The sequence below is a fragment of the Triticum aestivum genome, chromosome 2B (genome assembly GCF_018294505.1).
Source record: "Triticum aestivum cultivar Chinese Spring chromosome 2B, IWGSC CS RefSeq v2.1, whole genome shotgun sequence".
In the NCBI taxonomy this organism is placed as follows: Eukaryota; Viridiplantae; Streptophyta; class Magnoliopsida; order Poales; family Poaceae; genus Triticum; species Triticum aestivum.
Window position 1 is genome coordinate 640,043,320 of NC_057798.1, and position 25,762 is coordinate 640,069,081.

Sequence of the window (25,762 nt, forward strand, 5' to 3'; positions counted from 1 at the left end):
CTAGCCCAATCTCGAGATTGTTACATATTTGGAAGGTCAAGGTTCACTTGCGTATTAAAATCTTTACGTGGTTCGTCCACAAGCAAGTGATCCTCACCAAAGATAACTTACTTAAGAGGCGATGGGCAGGTAATTCACATTGTTGTTTTGCGATCATGATGAAACAATACAACACTTATTCATAGAGTGCCCACTCGTCAAGCTGCTTTGGAGAACGATCCATATAACCTTTAACATTACTCCTGCAGTTGACATTGAATCGTTGTTTGGAACGTGGTTAGCTGGGGTTGATCAGATTACTGCGGCTCATATTCGGATTGGAATATGTGCGCTCATGTGTGCTATATGGAATTGCAAGAATGGCATGATTTTTAACAGACAACATACTTTAACTTTCTTGCAGGTCATCTTCAGAACGTCCGCATGGATCCGTACGTGGTCCTTACTCGCTCCTACGGACTCCAGGGAGCCTTTGGTTACTGGGTATAACCAGTGGGAGATGGTAGCGCAGGCTATATTCAGCCGGTTCGGATGATGATTGCATAACAAAATCGGAGTCTAGGGAGCTTGTCCTTTGCATTGTCATACCGATTGGGATTTTGAGCATGTAATTTTCTTTTTATTTTTTCGCTCCGCTTGCGAGCTGTAATACTTATTTGTTTCTGTGTTACTTCGAGACTTTTTAATAAGATGATTGCATGCATCCTCATGATGCAGAGGCCGGGGGCACGCCTCCATTTCCAAAAAAAAAACATACATGCTTAATGAACCAGAAAGGAGGTAGGATTAACCAGAGCAATCTTGATTTAATTTGTTGGAGATGTCAAGCTGGACTCTCCTAGTCCATGAATATCTACAGGAGAACTTTCCGTGCTGCGCGTAAATGTGGATGCTCTGGAAAAAAGAGGAGATTCTTGATGACTTCATCCACCAAGGGGGGCCAATGCATGAATGCGGAGCGAAAACTGGAATAGTGTTAATGCCAGAAGACCATTTAAATGATGTAAGCGTATTTATGCTAAGCAAGCACTGCAGATAATCTTCGTGTCAACATCATGCGTGCAAGATATGGAAGTCATTATCCTAAAACGGACCACAGGATTTTTTTTTTCTTCAAAGTTTCAGGTTGATAAGGTTTGCCCACCTTAAAATTAAGAAGTACTCCGGCCATTACTAGTGTGCAAGGCTGTCACACCATAGTACAAGAGAGAAGGAAAAGAAATGGTTCTGAGCGATGGCAAGGCACAGACCAAAGCTGGTCCGGTCAAGCCCAGCCACAAGCTCAATCAAATTTTAGGCAAGAAAATTGAAGGAGGACGATGATAGCTTTGGCTTTTGGTTTCTCTTTAGTAGGTCTCGCTGGGCCCGCCGCGCAGTGGGCGGCAGCTAATAATCGGCCGTCCAAACCGACCCTAGCGACCCCTTTTGGCACGCCGAGCCGCTGACGCTGTCACTGCCTGCATGTACTTGTCTCTGCCTGGTTAAGCAGGAGCACAAACTTGCAATTTGCAAAGAGAGGTGGCATACTTAAGCAAGTCCAAAAGTTGTTAATGCTTGTTTAATTACATTGCGTGGGGACTTTCCTTGATTAACCTTTTTGTCCGCATCTTGGAATGTTCAGATCTCACAATGCTCCCCCATGTGATAAAACATCGTTAATTTGGGGGTAGATCCATAGTTTAGTCGGGTTTTTTTCATCACACAGTATACAGTAGCCACTCGAATTGCTTCAGTTGACAGTACTACTACTACACATGTGGGTTAGTACACTGATTAGCACCCAGGAGGGGTACAATTATTCAGCTGTACTCTGTACCTTGTGCCGCATCAGCTCACGGCGTTTCAGAATCTTTGCACTGTTCCCCGATCTTGTTCTCTATAGCAAGTTGAGATCTACGACCTCCTCGAGCACCATGATATAGCATTATAATTCATGATATAGTATGGGAAGGATATTGGCACTGTTGGGTCTGTCATGGGCACGGCGATTTGCGTTCCTCTGTAAATGGTTCGATATAATCTCCAGATTTGGCCATTCTCGATCGGCGGCATCGATCGCGTGTTGGGTCATTCGGTTGGTTGTTCCATGTGGGCTGTGGGCGTCCATCCGTGGTCGCCATCGAGGTGGAAAAGGCCCGAGACCAGCGCAATTATGCGAGAATCATTACACGCTCGATCGAATTGGTGCTAATTAATTAACTAAAAGTATGCATAATTGGCAGCTATAGATTCTTGAGGCGCGGCGCGCTTGTGCGTGCGCGTTGGCCTTTCCAGGTGGTCTCGTGCTCACGCTGTATAGGTTGTCTGTGAGAATATGCTCGTTCTCTCGAGGTGCCGTTTCTCCCCGGTGAGAGAACTTTTGGCAAACCATTCATCAGGATTTCACATCAACCAAGCGGGCAGGATTTTGACGGGATCTTCCAAAGCAAGGCCGGCTGCTGGGTGCTGGCTGGTTGGCTGGCTCCATGGTCCATGATGATGATGTTCAGACTTGAGACGCTTCTTCTATTTTTCAACTGCTGATCCCGTCAACAAACGGTCAAGCATTCATCCGTTGATTTCCAAACCATTTTCCGTGCTTACTTCTGGCCTCTGGGCCCTCCCCGCCGTCCACCCGTTCCTCTCGCCGCCTTGTGGCATTAATTAGTGCTTACTTCTGATCTGCATTTAACTTAGAGTACTGATATTATATGAACACAAAATTGTAGAACTGCTTGGTGCTTGCATTCAAGCCACACGCCTCGCATAGCTTCATACGGCTTCTACACAAAATTTCTTTCTTGTGAGAGGGATTTCCTTGCGCACGTACGTACAGTATACGTTTTGCGCCTTATTTCCACATTTTCCTTGCTGGACAGGCCAATCTATTGCCACCGAAAGGCTACACGACTACAAGTAGACGACGGCGGCGGCGTTCCGACAAGATGAGGCCGGTGCGTAGCATCCATGCTGACGTGGACGCACCATCTTTTCCCGGCCGAGGCCACCGCCCACCCGACTTTCCAGCTGTGCCACGGGCCCGCCACCATGTGTACTTGGCTAGCCTTACCTGAGCGCGACCGTGCTCACACTGGCATGTGGGGGCGCCGGCCGGCCTAGCCGTACTATTGGCTTGTAACGTTGAGGTTGCCGCCATGGGGAGGTGAGGACAACTCCACCGCGCGACCCTATCCTGTCCGGTCCCGTTTGTTTGGGGAAAAACGGACAAACGGGACGACCCATCACGCGACGGGCCAGACCCATCTGGTCCGTTTTGTATCTGAACCGACCGATTTAGAGAGCAAAGTTGCTCCGGGTTTGGGGCGCCGCGAACACCGAACGGACGCGCCGCTCGAACGCGTCTGGCCGCGTGGCGGGGCGGCCACCTACCTCCCACCCGCCAACATAAATGCGCACGGGCAGCCGGCCTTGTGACGCCCCCGATTCAATCGTACACTAATCATGCACGCAAACGTGTACGATCAAGATCAGGGACTCACGGGAAGATATCACAACACAACTCTAAAACATAAATAAGTCATACAAGCATCATAATACAAGCCAGGGGCCTCGAGGGCTCGAATACAAGTGCTCGATCATAGACGAGTCAGCAGAAACAACAATATCTGAGTACAGACATAAGTTAAACAAGTTGCCATAAGATGGCTAGCACAAACTGGGATACAGATCGAAAGAGGCGCAGGCCTCCTGCCTGGGATCCTCCTAACTACTCCTGGTCGTCGTCAGCGGGCTGCACGTAGTAGTAGGCACCTCCAGTGTAGTAGTCGTTATCGACGGTGGCGTCTGGCTCCTGGGCTCCATCGTCTGGTTGCAGCAATCGAGTAGAGGTAGGGGAAAAGGGGGAACAAGGCAACCGTGAGTACTCATCCAAAGTACTCGCAAGCAAGGAGCTACACTACATATGCATGGATATATGTGTAAAGGGCCATATCAGTGGACTGAACTGCAGAATGCCAGAATAAGAGGGGGATAGCTAGTCTTAACGAAGACTACGCTTCTGGTCACCTGTCTTGCAACAGGTAGAAGAGGACGATCTGAAGTCCTCCAAGTAACATCACATAGCAATAATCCTACCCGGCGATCCCCTCCTCATACCCCTGAGAGAGAGCGACCACCGGTTGTATCTGGCACTTGGAAGGGTGTGTTTTATCAAGTATCCGGTTCTAGTTGTCATAAGCTCAAGGTACAACTCCAAGTCGTCCTGTTACCGAAGATCACGGCTATTTGAATAGATTAACTTCCCTGCAGGGGTGCACCATCTTACCTAGCACGCTTGATCCCATTTGGCCGGACACACTTTCCTGGGTCATGCCCGGCCGCGGAAGATCAACATGTCGCAGCCCTACCTAGGCTCAACAGAGAGGCCAGCACGCCGGTCTAAACCTAAGCGCACAGGGGTCTGGGCCCATCGCCCAATGCACACCTGCACGTTGCGAACGCGGCCGGAAGCAGACCTAGCCTAGTGGCATTACAGTCCAATCCAGCGCGCGCCGCTCAGTCGCTGGCGTCACGAAGTGCTTCGGCTGATACCACGAGCCGGGATACCCATAACTACTCCCGCGTAGATGGTTAGTGCGTATTGAAGGAAATATGCCCTAGAGGCAATAATAAAGTTATTATTTATTTCCTTATAATCATGATAAATGTTTATTATTCATGCTAGAATTGTATTTACCGGAAACATAATACATGTGTGAATACATAGACAAACAGAGTGTCACTAGTATGCCTCTACTTGACTAGCTCGTTAATCAAAGATGGTTATGTTTCCTAACCATGAACAATAAGTTGTTATTTGATTAACGAGGTCACATCATTAGTAGAATGATCTGATTGACATGACCCATTCCATTAGCTTAGCACCCGATCGTTTAGTATGTTGCTATTGCTTTCTTCATGACTTATACATGTTCCTATGACTATGAGATTATGCAACTCCCGTTTACCGGAGGAACACTTTGGGTACTACCAAACGTCACAACGTAACTGGGTGATTATAAAGGAGTACTACAGGTGTCTCCAATGGTCGATGTTGGGTTGGCGTATTTCGAGATTAGGATTTGTCACTCCGATTGTCGGAGAGGTATCTCTGGGCCCTCTCGGTAATACACATCACATAAGCCTTGCAAGCATTACAACTAATATGTTAGTTGTGAGATGATGTATTACGGAACGAGTAAAGAGACTTGCCAGTGACGAGATTGAACTAGGTATTGGATACCGACGATCGAATCTCGGGCAAGTAACATACCGATGACAAAGGGAACAACGTATGTTGTTATGCGGTCTGACCGATAAAGATCTTCGTAGAATATGTAGGAGCCAATATGGGCATCCAGGTCCCGCTATTGGTTATTGACCAGAGACATGTCTCGGTCATGTCTACATTGTTCTCGAACCCGTAGGGTCCGCACGCTTAAGGTTACGATGACAGTTATATTATGAGTTTATGCATTTTGATGTACCGAAGGTTGTTCGGAGTCCCGGATGTGATCACGGACATGACGAGGAGTCTCGAAATGGTCGAGACATAAAGATTGATATATTGGAAGCCTATGTTTGGACATCGGAAGTGTTCCGGGTGAAATCGGGATTTTACCGGGTTACCGGGAGGTTACCGGAACCCCCCGGGAACCACATGGGCCTTCATGGGCCTTAGTGGAAAGGAGAAAAGGGCAGCCCAAGGGGGCTGCGCGCCTCCCCCCTTCCCCTAGTCCTATTAGGACTAGGAGAGGTGGCCGGCCACCCCTCTCCCTCTTTCCCCCTTGGGAATCCTAATTGGAATAGGATTGGAGGGGAGTCCTACTCCCGGTAGGAGTAGGACTCCTCCTGCGCCTCCTCCTCCTGGCCGGCGCACCCTCCCCCCTTGGCTCCTTTATATACTGAGGCAGGGGCACCTCTAAACACACAAGTTGACACAAGTTGATCCACGTGATCAATTCCTTAGCCGTGTGCGGTGCCCCCTGCCACCATATTCCTCGATAATACTGTAGCGGAGTTTAGGCGAAGCCCTGCTGCTGTAGTTCATCAAGATCGTCACCACGCCGTCGTGCTGACGGAACTCTTCCCCGACACTTTGCTGGATCGGAGTCCGGGGATCGTCATCGAGCTGAACGTGTGCTCGAACTCGGAGGTGCCGTAGTTTCGGTGCTTGATCGGTTGGATCGTGAAGACGTACGACTACTTCCTCTACGTCGTGTCATCGCTTCCGCAGTCGGTCTGCGTAGGGTACGTAGACAATACTCTTCCCCTCGTTGCTATGCATCACATGATCCTGCGTGTGCGTAGGAAATTTTTTGAAATTACTACGAAACCCAACAGTGGCATCCGAGCCTAGGTTATTGATGTTGATGTTATATGCACGAGTAGAACACAAGTAAGTTGTGGACGATACAAGTCATACTGCCTACCAGCATGTCATACTTTGGTTCGGCGGTATTGTTGGACGAGACGACCCGGACCAACCTTACGCGTACGCTTACGCGAGACCGGTTCCCTCGACGTGCTTTGCACAGAGATGGCTTGCGGGCGACTGCCTCTCCAACTTTAGTTGAACCAAGTATGGCTACGCCCGGTCCTTGCGAAGGTTAAAACGGAGTCTATTTGACAAACTATCGTTGTGGTTTTGATGCGTAGGTGAGATTGGTTCTTACTTAAGCCCGTAGCAGCCACGTAAAACAAGCAACAACAAAGTAGAGGACGTCTAACTTGTTTTTGCAGGGCATGTTGTGATGTGATATGGTCAAAGCATGATGCTGAATTTTATTGTATGAGATGATCATGTTTTGTAACCGAGTTATCGGCAACTGGCAGGAGCCATATGGTTGTCGCTTTATTGTATGCAATGCAATCGCGATGTAATGCTTTACTTTATTACTAAACGGTAGTGATAGTCGTGGAAGCATAAGATTGGCGAGACGACAACGATGCTACGATGGAGATCAAGGTGTCGCGCCAGGTGACGATGGTGATCATGACGGTGCTTCGGAGATGGAGATCACAAGCACAAGATGATGATGACCATATCATATCACTTATATTGATTGCATGTGATGTTTATCTTTTTATGCATCTTATCTTGCTTTGATTGACGGTAGCATTATAAGATGATCTCTCACTAAATTATCAAGAAGTGTTCTCCCTGAGTATGCACCGTTGCGAAAGTTCTTCGTGCTGAGACACCACGTGATGATCGGGTGTGATAGGCTCTACGTTCAAATACAACGGGTGCAAAACAGTTGCGCACGCAGAATACTCAGGTTAAACTTGACGAGCCTAGCATATGCAGATATGGCCTCGGAACACGGAGACCGAAAGGTCGAGCGTGAATCATATAGTAGATATGATCAACATAATGATGTTCACCGATGAAACTACTCCATCTCACGTGATGATCGGACATGGTTTAGTTGATTTGGATCACGTGATCACTTAGAGGATTAGAGGGATGTCTATCTAAGTGGGAGTTCTTTAGTAATATGATTAATTGAACTTAAAATTTATCATGAACTTAGTCCCTTAAAGTATCTTGCTTGTTTATGTTGATTGTAGATAGATGGCTCGTGCTGTTGTTCCGTTGAATTTTAATGCGTTCCTTGAGAAAGCAAAGTTGAAAGATGATGGTAGCAATTACACGGACTGGGTCCGTAACTTGAGGATTATCCTCATTGCTGCACAGAAGAATTACGTCCTGGAAGCACCGCTGGGTGCCAGGCCTGCTGCTGGAGCAACACCAGATGTTATGAACGTCTGGCAGAGCAAAGCTGATGACTACTCGATAGTTCAGTGTGCCATGCTTTACGGCTTAGAATCGGGACTTCAACGACGTTTTGAACGTCATGGAGCATATGAGATGTTCCAGGAGTTGAAGTTAATATTTCAAGCAAATGCCCGAATTGAGAGATATGAAGTCTCCAATAAGTTCTATAGCTGCAAGATGGAGGAGAACAGTTCTGTCAGTGAGCATATACTCAAAATGTCTGGGTATAATAATCACTTGATTCAATTGGGAGTTAATCTTCCGGATGATTGCGTCATTGACAGAATTCTCCAATCACTGCCACCAAGCTACAAGAGCTTCGTGATGAACTATAATATGCAAGGGATGAACAAGACTATTCCCGAGCTCTTCGCAATGCTGAAAGCTGCGGAGGTAGAAATCAAAAAGGAGCATCAAGTGTTGATGGTTAACAAAACCACTAGTTTCAAGAAAAAGGGCAAAGGAAAGAAGAAAGGGAACTTCAAGAAGAACAGCAAGCCAGTTGCTGCTCAAGAGAAGAAACCCAAGTCTAGACCTAAGCCTGAAACTGAGTGCTTCTACTGCAAGCAGACTGGTCACTGGAAGCGGAACTGCCCCAAGTATTTGGCGGATAAGAAGGATGGCAAGGTGAACAAAGGTATATGTGATATACATGTTATTGATGTGTACCTTACCAATGCTCGCAGTAGCACCTGGGTATTTGATACTGGTTCTGTTGCTAATATTTGCAACTCGAAACAGGGGCTACGGATTAAGCGAAGATTGGCTAAGGACGAGGTGACGATGCGCGTGGGAAACGGTTCCAAAGTCGATGTGATCGCGGTCGGCACGCTACCTCTACATCTACCTTCGGGATTAATATTAGACCTAAATAATTGTTATTTGGTGCCAGCGTTGAGCATGAACATTATATCTGGATCTTGTTTAATGCGAGACGGTTATTCATTTAAATCAGAGAATAATGGTTGTTCTATTTATATGAGTAATATCTTTTATGGTCATGCACCCTTGAAGAGTGGTCTATTCTTACTAAATCTCGATAGTAGTAATACACATATTCATAATGTTGAAACCAAAAGATGCAGAGTTGATAATGAAAGTGCAACTTATTTGTGGCACTGTCGTTTAGGTCATATCGGTGTAAAACGCATGAAGAAACTCCATACTAATGGACTTTTGGAACCACTTGATTATGAATCACTTGGTACTTGCGAACCGTGCCTCATGGGCAAGATGACTAAAACACCGTTCTCCGGTACTATGGAGAGAGCAACAGATTTGTTGGAAATCATACATACCGATGTATGTGGTCCGATGAATATTGAGGCTCGTGGCGGATATCGTTATTTTCTCACCTTCACAGATGATTTGAGCAGATATGGATATATCTACTTAATGAAGCATAAGTCTGAAACATTTGAAAAGTTCAAAGAATTTCAGAGTGAAGTTGAAAATCATCGTAACAAGAAAATAAAGTTTCTACGATCTGATCGTGGAGGAGAATATTTGAGTTACGAGTTTGGTGTACATTTGAAAAACTGTGGAATAGTTTCACAACTCACGCCACCCGGAACACCACAGCGCAATGGTGTGTCCGAACGTCGTAATCGTACTTTACTAGATATGGTGCGATCTATGATGTCTCTTACAGATTTACCGCTATCATTTTGGGGTTATGCTTTAGAGACGGCCGCATTCACGTTAAATAGGGCACCATCAAAATCCGTTGAGACGACGCCTTATGAACTATGGTTTGGCAAGAAACCAAAGTTGTCGTTTCTTAAAGTTTGGGGCTGCGATGCTTATGTGAAAAAGCTTCAACCTGATAAGCTCGAACCCAAATCGGAGAAATGTGTATTCATAGGATACCCAAAGGAAACTGTTGGGTACACCTTCTATCACAGATCCGAAGGCAAAAACATTCGTTGCTAAGAATGGATCATTTCTGGAGAATGAGTTTCTCTCGAAAGAAGTGAGTGGGAGGAAAGTAGAACTTGACGAGGTAACTGTACCTGCTCCCTTACTGGAGAGTAGTTCATCACAGAAAACTGTTTCAGTGACACCTACACCGGTTAGTGAGGAAGCCAATGATAATGATCATGAAACTTCAGATCAAGATACTACTGAACCACGTAGATCAACCAGAGTAAGATCCGCGCCAGAGTGGTACGGAAATCCTGTTCTGGAAGTCATGCTACTAGATCATGATGAACCTACGAACTATGAAGAAGCGATGGTGAGCCCAGATTCCGCAAAATGGCTTGAAGCCATGAAATCTGAGATGGGATCCATGTATGAGAACAAAGTATGGACTTTGGTTGACTTGCCCGATGATCGGCAAGCAATTGAGAATAAATGGATCTTTAAGAAGAAGACTGACGCTGATGGTAATGTTACTGTCTACAAAGCTCGACTTGTCGCAAAAGGTTTTCGACAAGTTCAAGGGATTGACTACGATGAGACCTTCTCACCCGTAGCGATGCTTAAGTCCGTCCGAATCATGTTAGCGATTGCCGCATTTTATGATTATGAAATTTGGCAGATGGATGTCAAAACTGCATTCCTGAATGGATTTCTGGAAGAAGAGTTGTATATGATGCAACCAGAAGGTTTTATCGATCCAAAGGGAGCTAACAAAGTGTGCAAGCTCCAGCGATCCATTTATGGACTGGTGCAAGCCTCTCGGAGTTGGAATAAACGTTTTGATAGTGTGATCAAAGCATTTGGTTTTATACAGACTTTCGGAGAAGCCTGTATTTACAAGAAAGTGAGTGGGAGCTCTGTAGCATTTCTGATATTATATGTGGATGACATATTACTGATTGGAAATGATATAGAATTTCTGGATAGCATAAAGGGATACTTGAATAAAAGTTTTTCAATGAAAGACCTCGGTGAAGCTGCTTACATATTAGGCATTAAGATCTATAGAGATAGATCAAAACGCTTAATTGGACTTTCACAAAACACATACCTTGACAAAATTTTGAAGAAATTCAAAATGGATCAAGCGAAGAAAGGGTTCTTGCCTGTGTTACAAGGTGTGAAATTGAGTAAGACTCAATGCCCGACCACTGCAGAAGATAGAGAGAATATGAAAGATGTTCCCTATGCATCTGCCATAGGCTCTATCATGTATGCAATGCTGTGTACCAGACCTGATGTGTGCCTTGCTATAAGTTTAGCAGGGAGGTACCAAAGTAATCCAGGAGTGGATCACTGGACAGCGGTCAAGAACATCCTGAAATACCTGAAAAGGACTAAGGATATGTTTCTCGTATATGGAGGTGACAAAGAGCTCACCGTAAAAGGTTACGTTGATGCAAGCTTTGACACTGATCCGGACGATTCTAAATCGCAAACCGGATACGTGTTTACATTAAACGGTGGAGCTGTCAGTTGGTGCAGTTCTAAACAAAGCGTTGTAGCGGGATCTACATGTGAAGCGGAATACATAGCTGCTTCGGAAGCAGCAAATGAAGGAGTCTGGATGAAGGAGTTCATATCCGATCTAGGTGTCATACCTAGTGCATCGGGTCCAATGAAAATCTTTTGTGACAATACTGGTGCAATTGCCTTAGCAAAGGAATCCAGATTTCACAAAAGGACCAAACACATCAAGAGACGCTTCAACTCCATCCGGGATCTAGTCCAGGTGGGAGACATAGAGATTTGCAAGATACATACGGATCTGAATGTTGCAGACCCGTTGACTAAGCCTCTTCCACGAGCAAAACATGATCAGCACCAAGGCTCCATGGGTGTTAGAATCATTACAGTGTAATCTAGATTATTGACTCTAGTGCAAGTGGGAGACTGAAGGAAATATGCCCTAGAGGCAATAATAAAGTTATTATTTATTTCCTTATAATCATGATAAATGTTTATTATTCATGCTAGAATTGTATTTACCGGAAACATAATACATGTGTGAATACATAGACAAACAGAGTGTCACTAGTATGCCTCTACTTGACTAGCTCGTTAATCAAAGATGGTTATGTTTCCTAACCATGAACAATAAGTTGTTATTTGATTAACGAGGTCACATCATTAGTAGAATGATCTGATTGACATGACCCATTCCATTAGCTTAGCACCCGATCGTTTAGTATGTTGCTATTGCTTTCTTCATGACTTATACATGTTCCTATGACTATGAGATTATGCAACTCCCGTTTACCGGAGGAACACTTTGGGTACTACCAAACGTCACAACGTAACTGGGTGATTATAAAGGAGTACTACAGGTGTCTCCAATGGTCGATGTTGGGTTGGCGTATTTCGAGATTAGGATTTGTCACTCCGATTGATGGAGAGGTATCTCTGGGCCCTCTCGGTAATACACATCACATAAGCCTTGCAAGCATTACAACTAATATGTTAGTTGTGAGATGATGTATTACGGAACGAGTAAAGAGACTTGCCGGTAACGAGATTGAACTAGGTATTGGATACCGACGATCGAATCTCGGGCAAGTAACATACCGATGACAAAGGGAACAACGTATGTTGTTATGCGGTCTGACCGATAAAGATCTTCGTAGAATATGTAGGAGCCAATATGGGCATCCAGGTCCCGCTATTGGTTATTGACCAGAGACGTGTCTCGGTCATGTCTACATTGTTCTCGAACCCGTAGGGTCCGCACGCTTAAGGTTACGATGACAGTTATATTATGAGTTTATGCATTTTGATGTACCGAAGGTTGTTCGGAGTCCCGGATGTGATCACGGACATGACGAGGAGTCTCGAAATGGTCGAGACGTAAAGATTGATATATTGGAAGCCTATATTTGGATATCGGAAGTGTTCCGGGTGAAATCGGGATTTTACCGGGTTACCGGGAGGGTTACCGGAACCCCCCGGGAGCTATTTGGGCCATAGTGGGCCTTAGTGGAAAAGAGAAGGGGCTGCCCTAGTTGGGCTGCGCGCCCCCCCTTCCCCTAGTCCTATTAGGACTAGGAGAGGTGGCCGGCCCCCTCCTCCTCTTTTCCCCTCCGAGGAATCCTAGTTGGACTAGGATTGGAGGGGGAATCCTACTCCCAGAGGGAGTAGGACTCTCCTGCGCCTCCCCCCTTGGCCGGCCAGCCTCCCCTCCTCTCCTCCTTTATATACGGAGGCAGGGGCACCTCTAAACACACAAGTTGATCCACGTGATCGATTCCTTAGCCGTGTGCGGTGCCCCCTGCCACCATATTCCTCGATAATACTGTAGCGGAGTTTAGGCGAAGCCCTGCTGCTGTAGTTCATCAAGATCGTCACCACGCCGTCGTGCTGACGGAACTCTTCCCCGACACTTTGCTGGATCGGAGTCCGGGGATCGTCATCGAGCTGAACGTGTGCTCGAACTCGGAGGTGCCGTAGTTTCGGTGCTTGATCGGTTGGATCGTGAAGACGTACGACTACTTCCTCCACGTCGTGTCATCGCTTCCGCAGTCGGTCTGCGTAGGGTACGTAGACAATACTCTTCCCCTCGTTGCTATGCATCACATGATCCTGCGTGTGCGTAGGAAATTTTTTGAAATTACTACGAAACCCAACACGTATAAGCTCGTAGCCAACTCAGATCAAATACCAAGACCTCGTTACGCGTGTTAAGTATCTGCGAACGCGGAACAGGGCCAGGCCCACCTCTCTCCTAGGCGGTCTCAACCTGCCCTGTCGCTCCGCCTCAAGATCCACTCGCGGGTGCTCCACCAGCCGACCCGACTTTAGTCTCCACATGTATCATGTATAAGTATAAAGTATATACCCGAGATCACCTCCCGAGTGATCTCGGCCCAATAGTATAGCACAGCAGACGGACAAGAATGTAGGGCCACAGATGAAAAATACTAGCATCCTATACTAAGCATATAGAATTGCAGGTAAGGTAACAACAGAAGTAACAAGGACATGCTATGCAGCAGTATAGGAGTATCTGAAAGCAGTAACATGCTACACTACTCTAATGCAAGCAGTATAGAGAAGAGTAGGCGATATCTGGTGATCAAGGGGGGGGGCTTGCCTGGTTGCTCTGGCAAGAGAGAGGGGTCGTCAACACCGTAGTCGAACTGGGCAGCAGCAGCGTCGGTCTCGTAGTCTACCGGAGAGAAGAGGGGGAAGAAACAATGAATACCAAGTAAACAGATGCATATCGATGCATGACATGTCAAGAAGCGATGCTAGGCGTGCCCTAACGTGGCATGAGGTGGTACTGGTTAAGGGGGGAATCATCCGGGAAAGTATTCCCGGTGTTTCGTGTTTTCGGGCAAAGGAGCCGGAGGGGGAAAGTTGCGGGTTCGATAGGTTAGGGGGGTGTGGCGGACGAACGGACTGCGTATCCGAATTCGTCTCGTCGTTCTGAGCAACTTTCATGTTGAAAATATTTTAATCCGAGTTACGGATTAAAAGATATGATTTTTTTAAAGATTTTATTAATTTTTGGAATTTAATCAATTAATTATTTAATTCGAAAAATGGAATTATGACGTCAGCATGATGCCATGCTGACGTCAGCAGTCAACAGGGTTGACTAGGTCAACCCGGACATGTGGGTCCCGTTCGTCATACTCTGTTAACTAATTATCTTAGTTAAGTTTAATTAACAATAGTTAATTAGGTTAATTAGTCATTAGGTTTAATTAATCAGGATTAATTAAATTAATTATTTAATTAATTAATTAATTAATTTTATTCATTATTATTTTTATTAATTATATTTATCTAAATTCCTTTTCCCTTTTCTTTTATTTTAAAAACGTCCTGGGGGTGGGGCCCCCATGTCATAGGCAGGGGGGGTGGACCGGTCAGCCCAGCTGACCGAGTCAATCAGGGCGGCGGGGGGGGGGGGCCCTGGGCCCACCAGTCAGTGGCCCAGGCGGTGGCCCCGGGCGGCCACGTCGGCGGCCGTCGTTGGGGAGCCCCGGTGGGCGTCCGCGGCGGAGGGGGCGCCGGACCTCGCCGGACTTCGTCATTCGGTGGCCAAAAAGGGGCGCGGGCGGTGCGTTCGGAAGCGGGGAGGACGGCGCGTCCAATGGTGGCAGTGGCGCGGCCGGACTCGGCCGGAATCGGCGCCGGCGAGCGGCGGAGGCGGCGGGGTGGTTCGGGCCCCGACGGGGGCGCGCTACGGGGGCCGGGGGGGTGGTTGCGCGGCGCGCTGAGCACCACGGGCTCGGCCCCGTGACCATTTGGTCACCGGGGGGGCGCCGGCGACGAGATCCGCGACGGAGGGGAGCTCGGGTGCGGCGTGCTCGCCGGGGCCGAGGCCCGGGCGAGGAGAAGGGAGAGGGAGGCCGGGGAGCACGTTCCCGTGCTCCGTGGCGGGGGAAGGAAGAGGGAGGGCCGGTGCGCGCGGGGGGGGGGGGGGGCGGAGCCGACGACAGGGAGGCGGCGACGTTCAGGAGGGGGACGAGGGGAGAGCGGGGGTCGAGGGGAGAGCTCACGAGGGGGGGCGCAGGGTCTCGGAAAGCTGCTTGGGGGCGGTCGGGGTCGACCGGTGAGGAGGAGGGCGGGGAGGCGGCCGACGGCGACGAGGGGGCGACGGGATCGGCCGGTGCCGATCCGGATCGGCGCGGGGAGGGAGGAGGAGGGGATCGGGGGGGGGAATGGGTGCGGCTAGGGTTTCCTGCCGTCCGGGGGGGATAAGGGAGTGAGGGGGTTGGGCCGGGCCAGGGGTGGCCGGCTGGGCCAGGTGGGGGCTTGGCCCAGTTGGGCCAGTGGGGTTTTCTCCCCCTCTCCCATTTTTGTTTTCTTTGTCTTTTCTTATTTTTTTCTGTTTTATTTTATTTAGTCTATCTAGATACTTTATAAAAATGTGTGCACCCCACCATAATTAACTTTGTAATATTTGACAACCCCCGAACATTTTAGATTTAATTTTTTGAAAACTTTTATTGTTTGCCTATGTTTTCAATTGAATTTGAACCGGGTTCGAATCAACGTGAGTTTAATCACGGTAACCGAGGTGACGTGGCATCATTAGCAGGGATTACTGTAGCTTAATTATCCGGGTGTTACAAATCTCCTCCACTACAAGAAATCTCGTCCCGAGATTTAGGAGGTAGAAGGAAAAAGTGCGGGGTATTCATCTCGAAGACGATCATCGCGTTCCCAGGTGGCTTCGTCTTCAGAGTGATTTGACCACTGGACTTTGAGGAACTTGATCGCCTTCTGACGTGTGCGGCGTTTAGCTTGGTCGAGAATGCGGACCGGATGCTCTTTATAGGAGAGGTCCTGTTGCAATTCGAGCACTTCATGGTCCACTGCTCGGATTGGGTCCTTGAAGCAGCGTCGGAGTTGTGACACGTGGAACACATCGTGAACCTGAGAAAGGTTCGACGGAAGCTCCAGTTGATATGCCACTTTTCCACGCCTTTTCAGAATAGTGAATGGCCAATATAGCGAGGAGCTAGCTTGCCCTTGATCCCGAAGCGGTGAGCACCCTTCATTGGTGTAACGCGAAGATAAGCCTTTTCGCCAGGTTGATAGACCATGTCTTTATGATGACGGTCATAATTACTCTTTGGCGCGACTGAGCAGTCTTGAGATTCTCACGAATAATGCGGACTTGTTCTTCGGCATGTTGGATAATATCCGGACCGAAGAGTGGACGTTCCCTAGTTTCTGACCAGTTCAGAGGGGTTCGGCACTTTCGTCCATATAACACTTCGAAGGGGGCCATCTTCAGACTAGCTTGATAGCTATTATTATAAGAGAACTCAGCATACGGGAGAGATTCCTCCCATTTCTTGCCGAAGGAACGACACAGGCTCGAAGCATGTCTTCGAGAATTTGGTTGACACGTTCAACTTGCCCTTGAGACTGCGGATGAAACGCAGTACTGAAAGATAAATGAGTCCCCATAGCTTCTTGAAAACTTGCCCAGAATCTTGAAGTGAATAAGCTGCCACGGTCCGAACTGATAACCAGTGGAATACCGTGAAGTGAAACAATTCTGGACATATAGAGAGTTGCAAGCTGACTAGCAGTGATCGTTTCTTTGACCGCCAGAAAATGGGCAACTTTAGAAAGCCGGTCAATGACGACAAGAATTGCATCATTACCTTTCTGCGATTTGGGAAATCCAGTGACGAAGTCCATTTCAACATGGTCCCATTTCCATTCAGGAATAGAGATAGGTTGCAGAGTTCCAGCAGGCCTTTGATGTTCTGCTTTGATACGACGGCAAACGTCACACTCAGCAACATAGCGAGCAATGTCTTGCTTCATATTAGACCACCAGAATCTCTGACGAATGTCTTGATACATCTTCGTACTACCAGGATGGATACATAGAGGCGTATCATGAGCTTCTTTCATAACTTTCTGAGTCATATTCAGGTTCTCCTTCTTACACGACACCACTAGGCGGCCTTTGAAGTACAAGGCGCCATCATCAGCAATAGTGAAGGATGAGGGACTTCCTTCTTTGAGGTCTTGCTTAATCTTGTAGACTTCAGAGTCAAATCCCTGCATTGTCTTTATGGTGCCCACGAGATCGGGTTCAACAGCCAGGGTATAGAGGGAACCCTGGGAAACAACACGGAGATTCATCTTGCGGAACTCCGGAGGAGGGGGAGCGAGTGCACCCGGAGGAACAATATGGAGGTTTAGCTTTCTGAATTCTTTAATAAGTGAGGGCTGAACTTTGTGAACCTGAAGGTGGTTGCAGTAAGACTTGCGGCTCAAGGCATCAGCCATTACATTAGCCTTGCCTGGCGTATAGGAAATACCCAAATCAAAGTCTGCAACAGTCTCCATCCATCTCTGCTGACGGAGGTTCAGGTCTGGCTGAGTAAACAGATACTTCAGACTTTGGTGGTCGGTGAAGATCTCGCAACGATTACCGAGAAGGTAATGTCGCCACTGCTTCAGCGCATGAATGACAGCAGCAAGCTCGAGGTCGTGAACTGGGTAGTTCTCTTCGTGAGGGCGCAATTGTCGAGAGGCATAAGCAACCACTTTGCGCTCTTGCATTAGGACACCGCCTAATCCTTGACGAGAAGCGTCGCAGTAAATGACGAAGTCCTTTAGTATCAGGAGGAGCTAGCACTAGGGCAGAAGTCAACTTGTCTTTGAGTGCCTGGAAACTTTCCTGACACTTATCTGTCCATTGGAATTGACGCCCTTATGCAACAGGTTAGTCAGAGGCCTGGCAATCTTGGAGAAGTTCTCGACGAATCGACGGCAGTAGCTGGCGAGACCGAGAAAACTTCTGACTTGCTTAACATTCTTCGGAGGAGTCCAATCGAGAATAGCCTGAACTCTTTCAGGGTTGACGGCAATATCATCCTTAGAAATGACATGCCCAAGATAGGTTACTTCGGGAAGCCAGAATTCACACTTGGAGAACTTGGCATAGAGTTGATGCTCTCCTAGCTTTTCCAGCACAAGACGAAGATGTTCAGCATGTTCTTCTTCATTCTTGGAGAATATCAGGATATCATCCAGATAAACCACGACGAACTTGTCGAGGTAATCCATGAATATATAGTTCATCAAGCGAGAGAAGGTGGCTGGAGCATTGGTTAAGCCGAAAGACATGACGGTGTACTCGTATGAACCATAACGAGTCACAAAGGCGGTCTTGGGGATATCCTCCTCACGAACACGGATCTGGTGGTAACCCAACCTCAAGTCGAGTTTCGAGAACACTGACGAACCAGCCAGTTGATCATAAAGATCATTGATCCGAGGAAGAGGATACTTATTCTGAATGGTAGCTTGATTTATAGGACGGTAGTCTTGGACCAATCGGTTTGTCCCATCCTTCTTCTTGACAAAGAGAGAAGGTGCTCCCCAAGGTGAGCAACTTGGGCGAATGAAACCACTTTGAAGAGATTTGTCGATTTCCTCCTTTAGCTCAAGGAGTTCATGCGGCGGCATCTTGTAGGGTCGCTTGGCTATAGGAGTGGTGCCTGGTTTCAAGTCGATGACGAATTCGACAGCTCTAGCAGGGGGAATCCCTGGAAGTTCTTCAGGAAAAACGTTTGGGAAATCGCAAACGACATGAATGTTTTCAACACCCTCTAGTGGTGCGGCGTTCAATGCATTCAATGCATAGAGCCTTGCCTCGGCATTTTGCACCAGATGAGCTTGGTAAGTGACTATTTCATCGGAAGGGTGTAGCAGATGGACGGTCTTAGTGGCGCAAACTATAGAAGCAGTATGCGCTTTTAACCAATTCATTCCCAGAATGAGGTCAATGCTACAAGACTTCAGTACGATGGGTGAGACAAGGAATTCCAGTCCTTCGATTTCAACGGGAACGTTGTGACTAATCATAGAGGTTTGACATTGACCCGCTGGAGTGTGCACTACTAGCGCAGTGTTCATCTCTTCATATTTAATGCCATGCATGAATGCAAACTCTGCTGATATGAATGAATGCAATGCTCTTGAATCAAATAAAACAGATGCAGGTACTGAATTTACAAGGAGTGTACCCATCACGGTAGCCGGCTGGTCTTGAGCTTCGTTCAGATCAACGTGGTTGGCATGAACTCGACCATAAGGCTTGGCAGTGTTGTTGCGGGGCTGGGTGTTTCCACGGCCAGCTGCTGGAAGGGCCAGCTGATTCTGGTTCTGGTTGCATTCTCTAGCACGATGCCCTGGTTGTCCGCACCTGAAGCACTAGCCATTATTGGGGGTGGGAACAGGAGCTTGGGGTGGTGGAGCTGGAAGCTTTGGCTGCTTAGTTGTAGGCAGACGAGGTGCAGCATAGTTCTGCCTTGGAGCAGGTGCATTCGGCTGGTACATACTGTTGGGAATCCATATCTTGCGCTTCTGCGAGGACGGGCCCGAAGATGAGCCCGTGTCATGGTTGCGCCTGTTAGAGCTATGGTATTCCTGCAGACCAGTTTCGACATTGATAGCTTTGTTCACCAAGGTGGCGAAATCAGCAAAGTCGTGCACTAGAAGTGCGAGCTTGATGTCAGCTTGAAGGCCGTCACGGAACTTCTCCTGCCTGCGTGCATCAGTTGCAATGTCCTCTTCAGCATAGCGAGACAAGTCCAGGAACTCTCGCTGATAAGCTTCAACAGTCTTGTTGCCTTGGGTGAGGTTGCGGAACTCACGCTTCTTCCGGTCCATGACTCCTTGAGGGATGAAGCAGGCACGGAAAGCAGTTTGGAAGTCTGGCCAGGTGATGATTGTTCCAACTGGCAGAGTACGCCTGTGGCTGTCCCACCATTGAGCTGCGGGTCCCTTCAGGAAGAAGGAAGCAAAAGTGACATAGCTGGCAGGGGCTACATCAGCAGACTCCATCTCATAGGTGATGTCACGGAGCCAGTCATCAGCATCCAGCGGCTGGGTTGAGCTGCGGTACACACTTGGGTTGAGGCGTATGAAATCCTGCAGAGTTGTTGTGTTTGGCTGCTGGTTCATATTGGGGCGAGGAAACTGAGCCATCATGTTCTCCATGAACTGGCGATTCATCTCAAGCTGTTGGATCATACTAGCCATGTACTCAGGTGGTGGTGGGAAGTTGCCACCACGACCACGACCAGCTGGTCTAACCATCCTGCTAATATATAACAGGGGTAGTTCAGCATTTGAGAAATTATGCAAAGGACAAGAATCATTCATGATGAAACATGCATAATGAAAGCAGCATGATAGGAACTACATAGTAGTCGGCATATCTTACAAAAGGGATCATGCATAGAGTTCGATACATAGAGTTCAGTACATAGACTAAGACATCATAGGCGGCACGCAGGCTCGCGGCGAATGCATCTAACACTAACAAGCAGGCCTACATCAGTCCCACGCGGTACTGCGGAGGTAGCTGTAGCCTGAAAGCTGGTAGCGTGGCAGCGGATAGTCCTCCACGTCAGTGACCTGGGGGCCGCGGATACTCTGGTGCTGAACCCTACGACCAAGTGGCAGAAGAGGACCAAGTGCGGGAGAGTAGCCTCCCACGTCTGGCCAACCGACACCCTGGGGCATCATGGTCCTGGCTGGGTAGATCGCAGAACGCGGCAGCTCTCTGGATCGGACAAAGGGGTGCAACAGCGTCAGAGCATGGTAAAGGTGCTGACGGGTGATGTACAACTCGTGGCGAAGAGCTCGGTTAGCTCGATCCAGCCCATCAACATGCAGAACAAAGTTCTGATGGTAGAAGGGCTCTCTGGTGACAGTGGAGTAGGCAGCAGTGTAGTAACCCTCCTCACCAACATCAGACGCGATAGCAATGTGCCTGAAGGGGGAGGTGTCCAACTCTCGATACTCTGCACGAAGACGTGTCAGAGCAGCATAAGCAGCATCGTGGACTGCCATATCGATAGTCACCCCAACACCATGTGTGGTGTGCAGCACAGTAGTGGAGTCATACTCCCGAGAGTAGAGGTGGACGATGGCGCGGTACTGCTCCTGGTTATAGTCCTGGTACTCCTCATAGACGGAGTACTCAGGGTGCCAGCGATAACCCAGATAGGTCATCATCTCTGCTAGCACCGCAGGTGATCCCGAGGCACCAATGGCCGTCGTGTGGCGCACGACTTGCCTCGTGGGTTCCATCTGAAACAAAGATGTTTCAAAGGAGTCAAATGACAGTGTGGAAATTGATCAAAATACAATTCCAAGAAACAACTATGGCTTTATCCAACTTTGGGGTGAATGTGGTCACGGGATCCTAGTGTTAGTTAGTAAATTCGTTTAACCCGAGTAGAAGAGAGTTCAGAGTCCCAGAGTAAAGGTCGAGGAGTAAAAGATCCTAATACCACCCAATGGCGACGTGGGCCCGTAAGGCACACAGCCAAGTTAGTAAAAGTTTTTGCAATGTCTAGACTCGACTTCGGCCAAGGAGTGTGGATGGGGGATTCCTACAGGCAGTCGACTCTGATACCAACTTGTGACGCCCCCGATTCAATCGTACACTAATCATGCACGCAAACGTGTACGATCAAGATCAGGGACTCACGGGAAGATATCACAACACAACTCTAAAACATAAATAAGTCATACAAGCATCATAATACAAGCCAGGGGCCTCGAGGGCTCGAATACAAGTGCTCAATCATAGACGAGTCAGCGGAAGCAACAATATCTGAGTACAGACATAAGTTAAACAAGTTGCCATAAGATGGCTAGCACAAACTGGGATACAGATCGAAAGAGGCGCATGCCTCCTGCCTGGGATCCTCCTAACTACTCCTGGTCGTCGTCAGCGGGCTGCACGTAGTAGTAGGCACCTCCAGTGTAGTAGTCGTTATCGACGGTGGCGTCTGGCTCCTGGGCTCCATCGTCTGGTTGCAGCAATCGAGTAGAGGTAGGGGAAAAGGGGGAACAAGGCAACCGTGAGTACTCATCCAAAGTACTCGCAAGCAAGGAGCTACACTACATATGCATGGATATATGTGTAAAGGGCCATATCAGTGGACTGAACTGCAGAATGCTAGAATAAGAGGGGGATAGCTAGTCTTAACGAAGACTATGCTTCTGGTCACCTGTCTTGCAACAGGTAGAAGAGGACGATCTGAAGTCCTCCAAGTAACATCACATAGCAATAATCCTACCCGGCGATCCCCTCCTCATACCCCTGAGAGAGAGCGACCACCGGTTGTATCTGGCACTTGGAAGGGTGTGTTTTATCAAGTATCCGGTTCTAGTTGTCATAAGCTCAAGGTACAACTCCAAGTCGTCCTGTTACCGAAGATCACGGCTATTCGAATAGATTAACTTCCCTGCAGGGGTGCACCATCTTACCTAGCACGCTTGATCCCATTTGGCCGGACACACTTTCCTGGGTCATGCCCGGCCGCGGAAGATCAACACGTCGCAGCCCTACGTAGGCTCAACAGAGAGGCCAGCACGCCGGTCTAAACCTAAGCGCACAGGGGTCTGGGCCCATCGCCCAATGCACACCTGCACGTTGCGAACGCGGCCGGAAGCAGACCTAGCCTAGTGGCGTTCCAGTCCAATCCAGCGCGCGCCGCTCAGTTGCTGGCGTCACGAAGTGCTTCGGCTGATACCACGACGCCGGGATACCCATAACTACTCCCGCGTAGATGGTTAGTGCGTATAAGCTCGTAGCCAACTCAGATCAAATACCAAGACCTCGTTACGCGTGTTAAGTATCTGCGAACGCCGAACAGGGCCAGGCCCACCTCTCTCCTAGGCGGTCTCAACCTGCCCTGTCGCTCCGCCTCAAGATCCACTCGCGGGTGCTCCACCAGCCGACCCGACTTTAGTCTCCACATGTATCATGTATAAGTATAAAGTATATACCCGAGATCACCTCCCGAGTGATCTCGGCCCAATAGTATAGCACAGCAGACGGACAAGAATGTAGGGCCACAGATGAAAAATACTAGCATCCTATACTAAGCATATAGAATTGCAGGTAAGGTAACAACAGAAGTAACAAGGACATGCTATGCAGCAGTATAGGAGTATCTGAAAGCAGTAACATGCTACACTACTCTAATGCAAGCAGTATAGAGAAGAGTAGGCGATATCTGGTGATCAAGGGGGGGGGGCTTGCCTGGTTGCTCTGGCAAGAGAGAGGGGTCGTCAACACCGTAGTCGAACTGGGCAGCAGCAGCGTCGGTCTCGTAGTCTACCGGAGAGAAGAGGGGGAAGAAACAATGAATACCAAGTAAACAGATGCATATCGATGCATGACATGTCAAGAAGCGATGCTAGGCGTGCCCTAACGTGGTATGAGGTGGTACTGGTTAAGGGGGGAATCATCCGGGAAAGTATTCCCGGTGTTTCGTGTTTTCGGGCAAAGGAGCCGGAGGGGGAAAGTTGCGGGTTCGATAGGTTAGGGGGGTGTGGCGGACGAACGGACTGCGTATCCGAATTCGTCTCGTCGTTCTGAGCAACTTTCATGTTGAAAATATTTTAATCCGAGTTACGGATTAAAAGATATGATTTTTTAAAGATTTTATTAATTTCTGGAATTTAATCAATTAATTATTTAATTCGAAAAATGGAATTATGACGTCAGCATGATGCCATGCTGACGTCAGCAGTCAACAGGGTTGACTAGGTCAACCCGGACATGTGGGTCCCGTTCGTCATACTCTGTTAACTAATTATCTTAGTTAAGTTTAATTAACAATAGTTAATTAGGTTAATTAGTCATTAGGTTTAATTAATCAGGATTAATTAAATTAATTATTTAATTAATTAATTAATTAATTTTATTCATTATTATTTTTATTAATTATATTTATCTAAATTCCTTTTCCCTTTTCTTTTATTTTAAAAACGTCCTGGGGGGTGGGGCCCCCATGTCATAGGCAGGGGGGGTGGACCGGTCAGCCCAGCTGACCGAGTCAATCAGGGCGGCGGGGGGGGGGGGCCCCTCGGCCCACCAGTCAGTGGCCCAGGCGGTGGCCCCGGGCGGCCACGTCGGCGGCCGTCGTTGGGGAGCCCCGGTGGGCGTCCGCGGCGGAGGGGGCGCCGGACCTCGCCGGACTTCGTCATTCAGTGGCCAAAAAGGGGCGCGGGCGGTGCGTTCGGAAGCGGGGAGGACGGCGCGTCCAATGGTGGCAGTGGCGCGGCCGGACTCGGCCGGAATCGGCGCCGGCGAGCGGCGGAGGCGGCGGGGTGGTTCGGGCCCCGACGGGGGCGCGCTACGGGGGCCGGGGGGGGGGGGGGTGGTTGCGCGGTGCGCTGAGCACCACGGGCTCGGCCCCGTGACCATTTGGTCACCGGGGGGCGCCGGCGACGAGATCCGCGACGGAGGGGAGCTCGGGTGCGGCGTGCTCGCCGGGGCCGAGGCCCGGGCGAGGAGAAGGGAGAGGGAGGCCGGGGAGCACGTTCCCGTGCTCCGTGGCGGGGGAAGGAAGAGGGAGGGCCGGTGCGCGGGGGGGGGGGGGGGGGGGCGGAGCCGACGACGGGGAGGCGGCGACGTTCGGGAGGGGGATGAGGGGAGAGCGGGGGTCAAGGGGAGAGCTCACGAGGGGGGGCACAGGGTCTCGGAAAGCTGCTCGGGGGCGGTCGGGGTCGACCGGTAAGGAGGAGGGCGGGGAGGCGGCCGACGGCGACGAGGGGGGCGACGGGATCGGCCGGTGCCGATCCGGATCGGCGCGGGGAGGGAGGAGGAGGCGATCGGGGGGGGGGGGGAATTGGTGCGGCTAGGGTTTCCTGCCGTCCGGGGGGGGGGGGGATAAGGGAGTGAGGGGGTTGGGCCGGGCCAGGGGGTGGCCGGCTGGGCCAGGTGGGGGCTTGGCCCAGTTGGGCCAGTGGGGTTTTCTCCCCCTCTCCCATTTTTGTTTTCTTTGTCTTTTCTTATTTTTTTTTCTGTTTTATTTTATTTAGTCTATCTAGATACTTTATAAAAATGTGTGCACCCCACCATAATTAACTTTGTAATATTTGACAACCCACGAACATTTTAGATTTAATTTTTGAAAACTTTTATTGTTTGCCTATGTTTTCAATTGAATTTGAACCGGGTTCGAATCAACGTGAGTTTAATCACGGTAACCGAGGTGATGTGGCATCATTAGCAGGGATTATTGTAGCTTAATTATCCGGGTGTTACAGGCCCCACGTGTCATCGGCCCAGTGGAAGGTCCCCGTCCTTCTTAAATGGGCAGCCCGTGGACCGATCGTCGTTCACACTGCCCCACTCCATCCCACGGCCTCCTCGAAACCCGACAGCGCCAAACCCTGGCCCTCCCCCGTCCTCGAGCTCGTCGGCCGGCCACCTCGAAGCCATGGGCTTCTGGAACCAAGCAAGGGGAAGCATGACCGCGAGGCCGGCTCCTCGTCGGGGCGCCGCGCTGGCTCCGTGAAGAAGGAGGAGCCCGCGTCTCCACCACGCCGGGCCCCCTCGCCGCCCGCGTTCTTCATCGCCCCCGCGTCCGTCGGCAAGCGCGACCGGCACTACATCCGCGCTAGTGTGTGCCGCCGTTACTGGGAGACGAGGACGCCGCTCCCCTGGAGCGACGCCCACCTCCCCAACAACTGGCACCTGTCGGCCGACCGCGTGCCGATCCCGCCGGTCCCGGTGATCGGCCGTGCGCGCCGCGAGGAGATCGAGCGCCGCCGCCACCTCCTCCC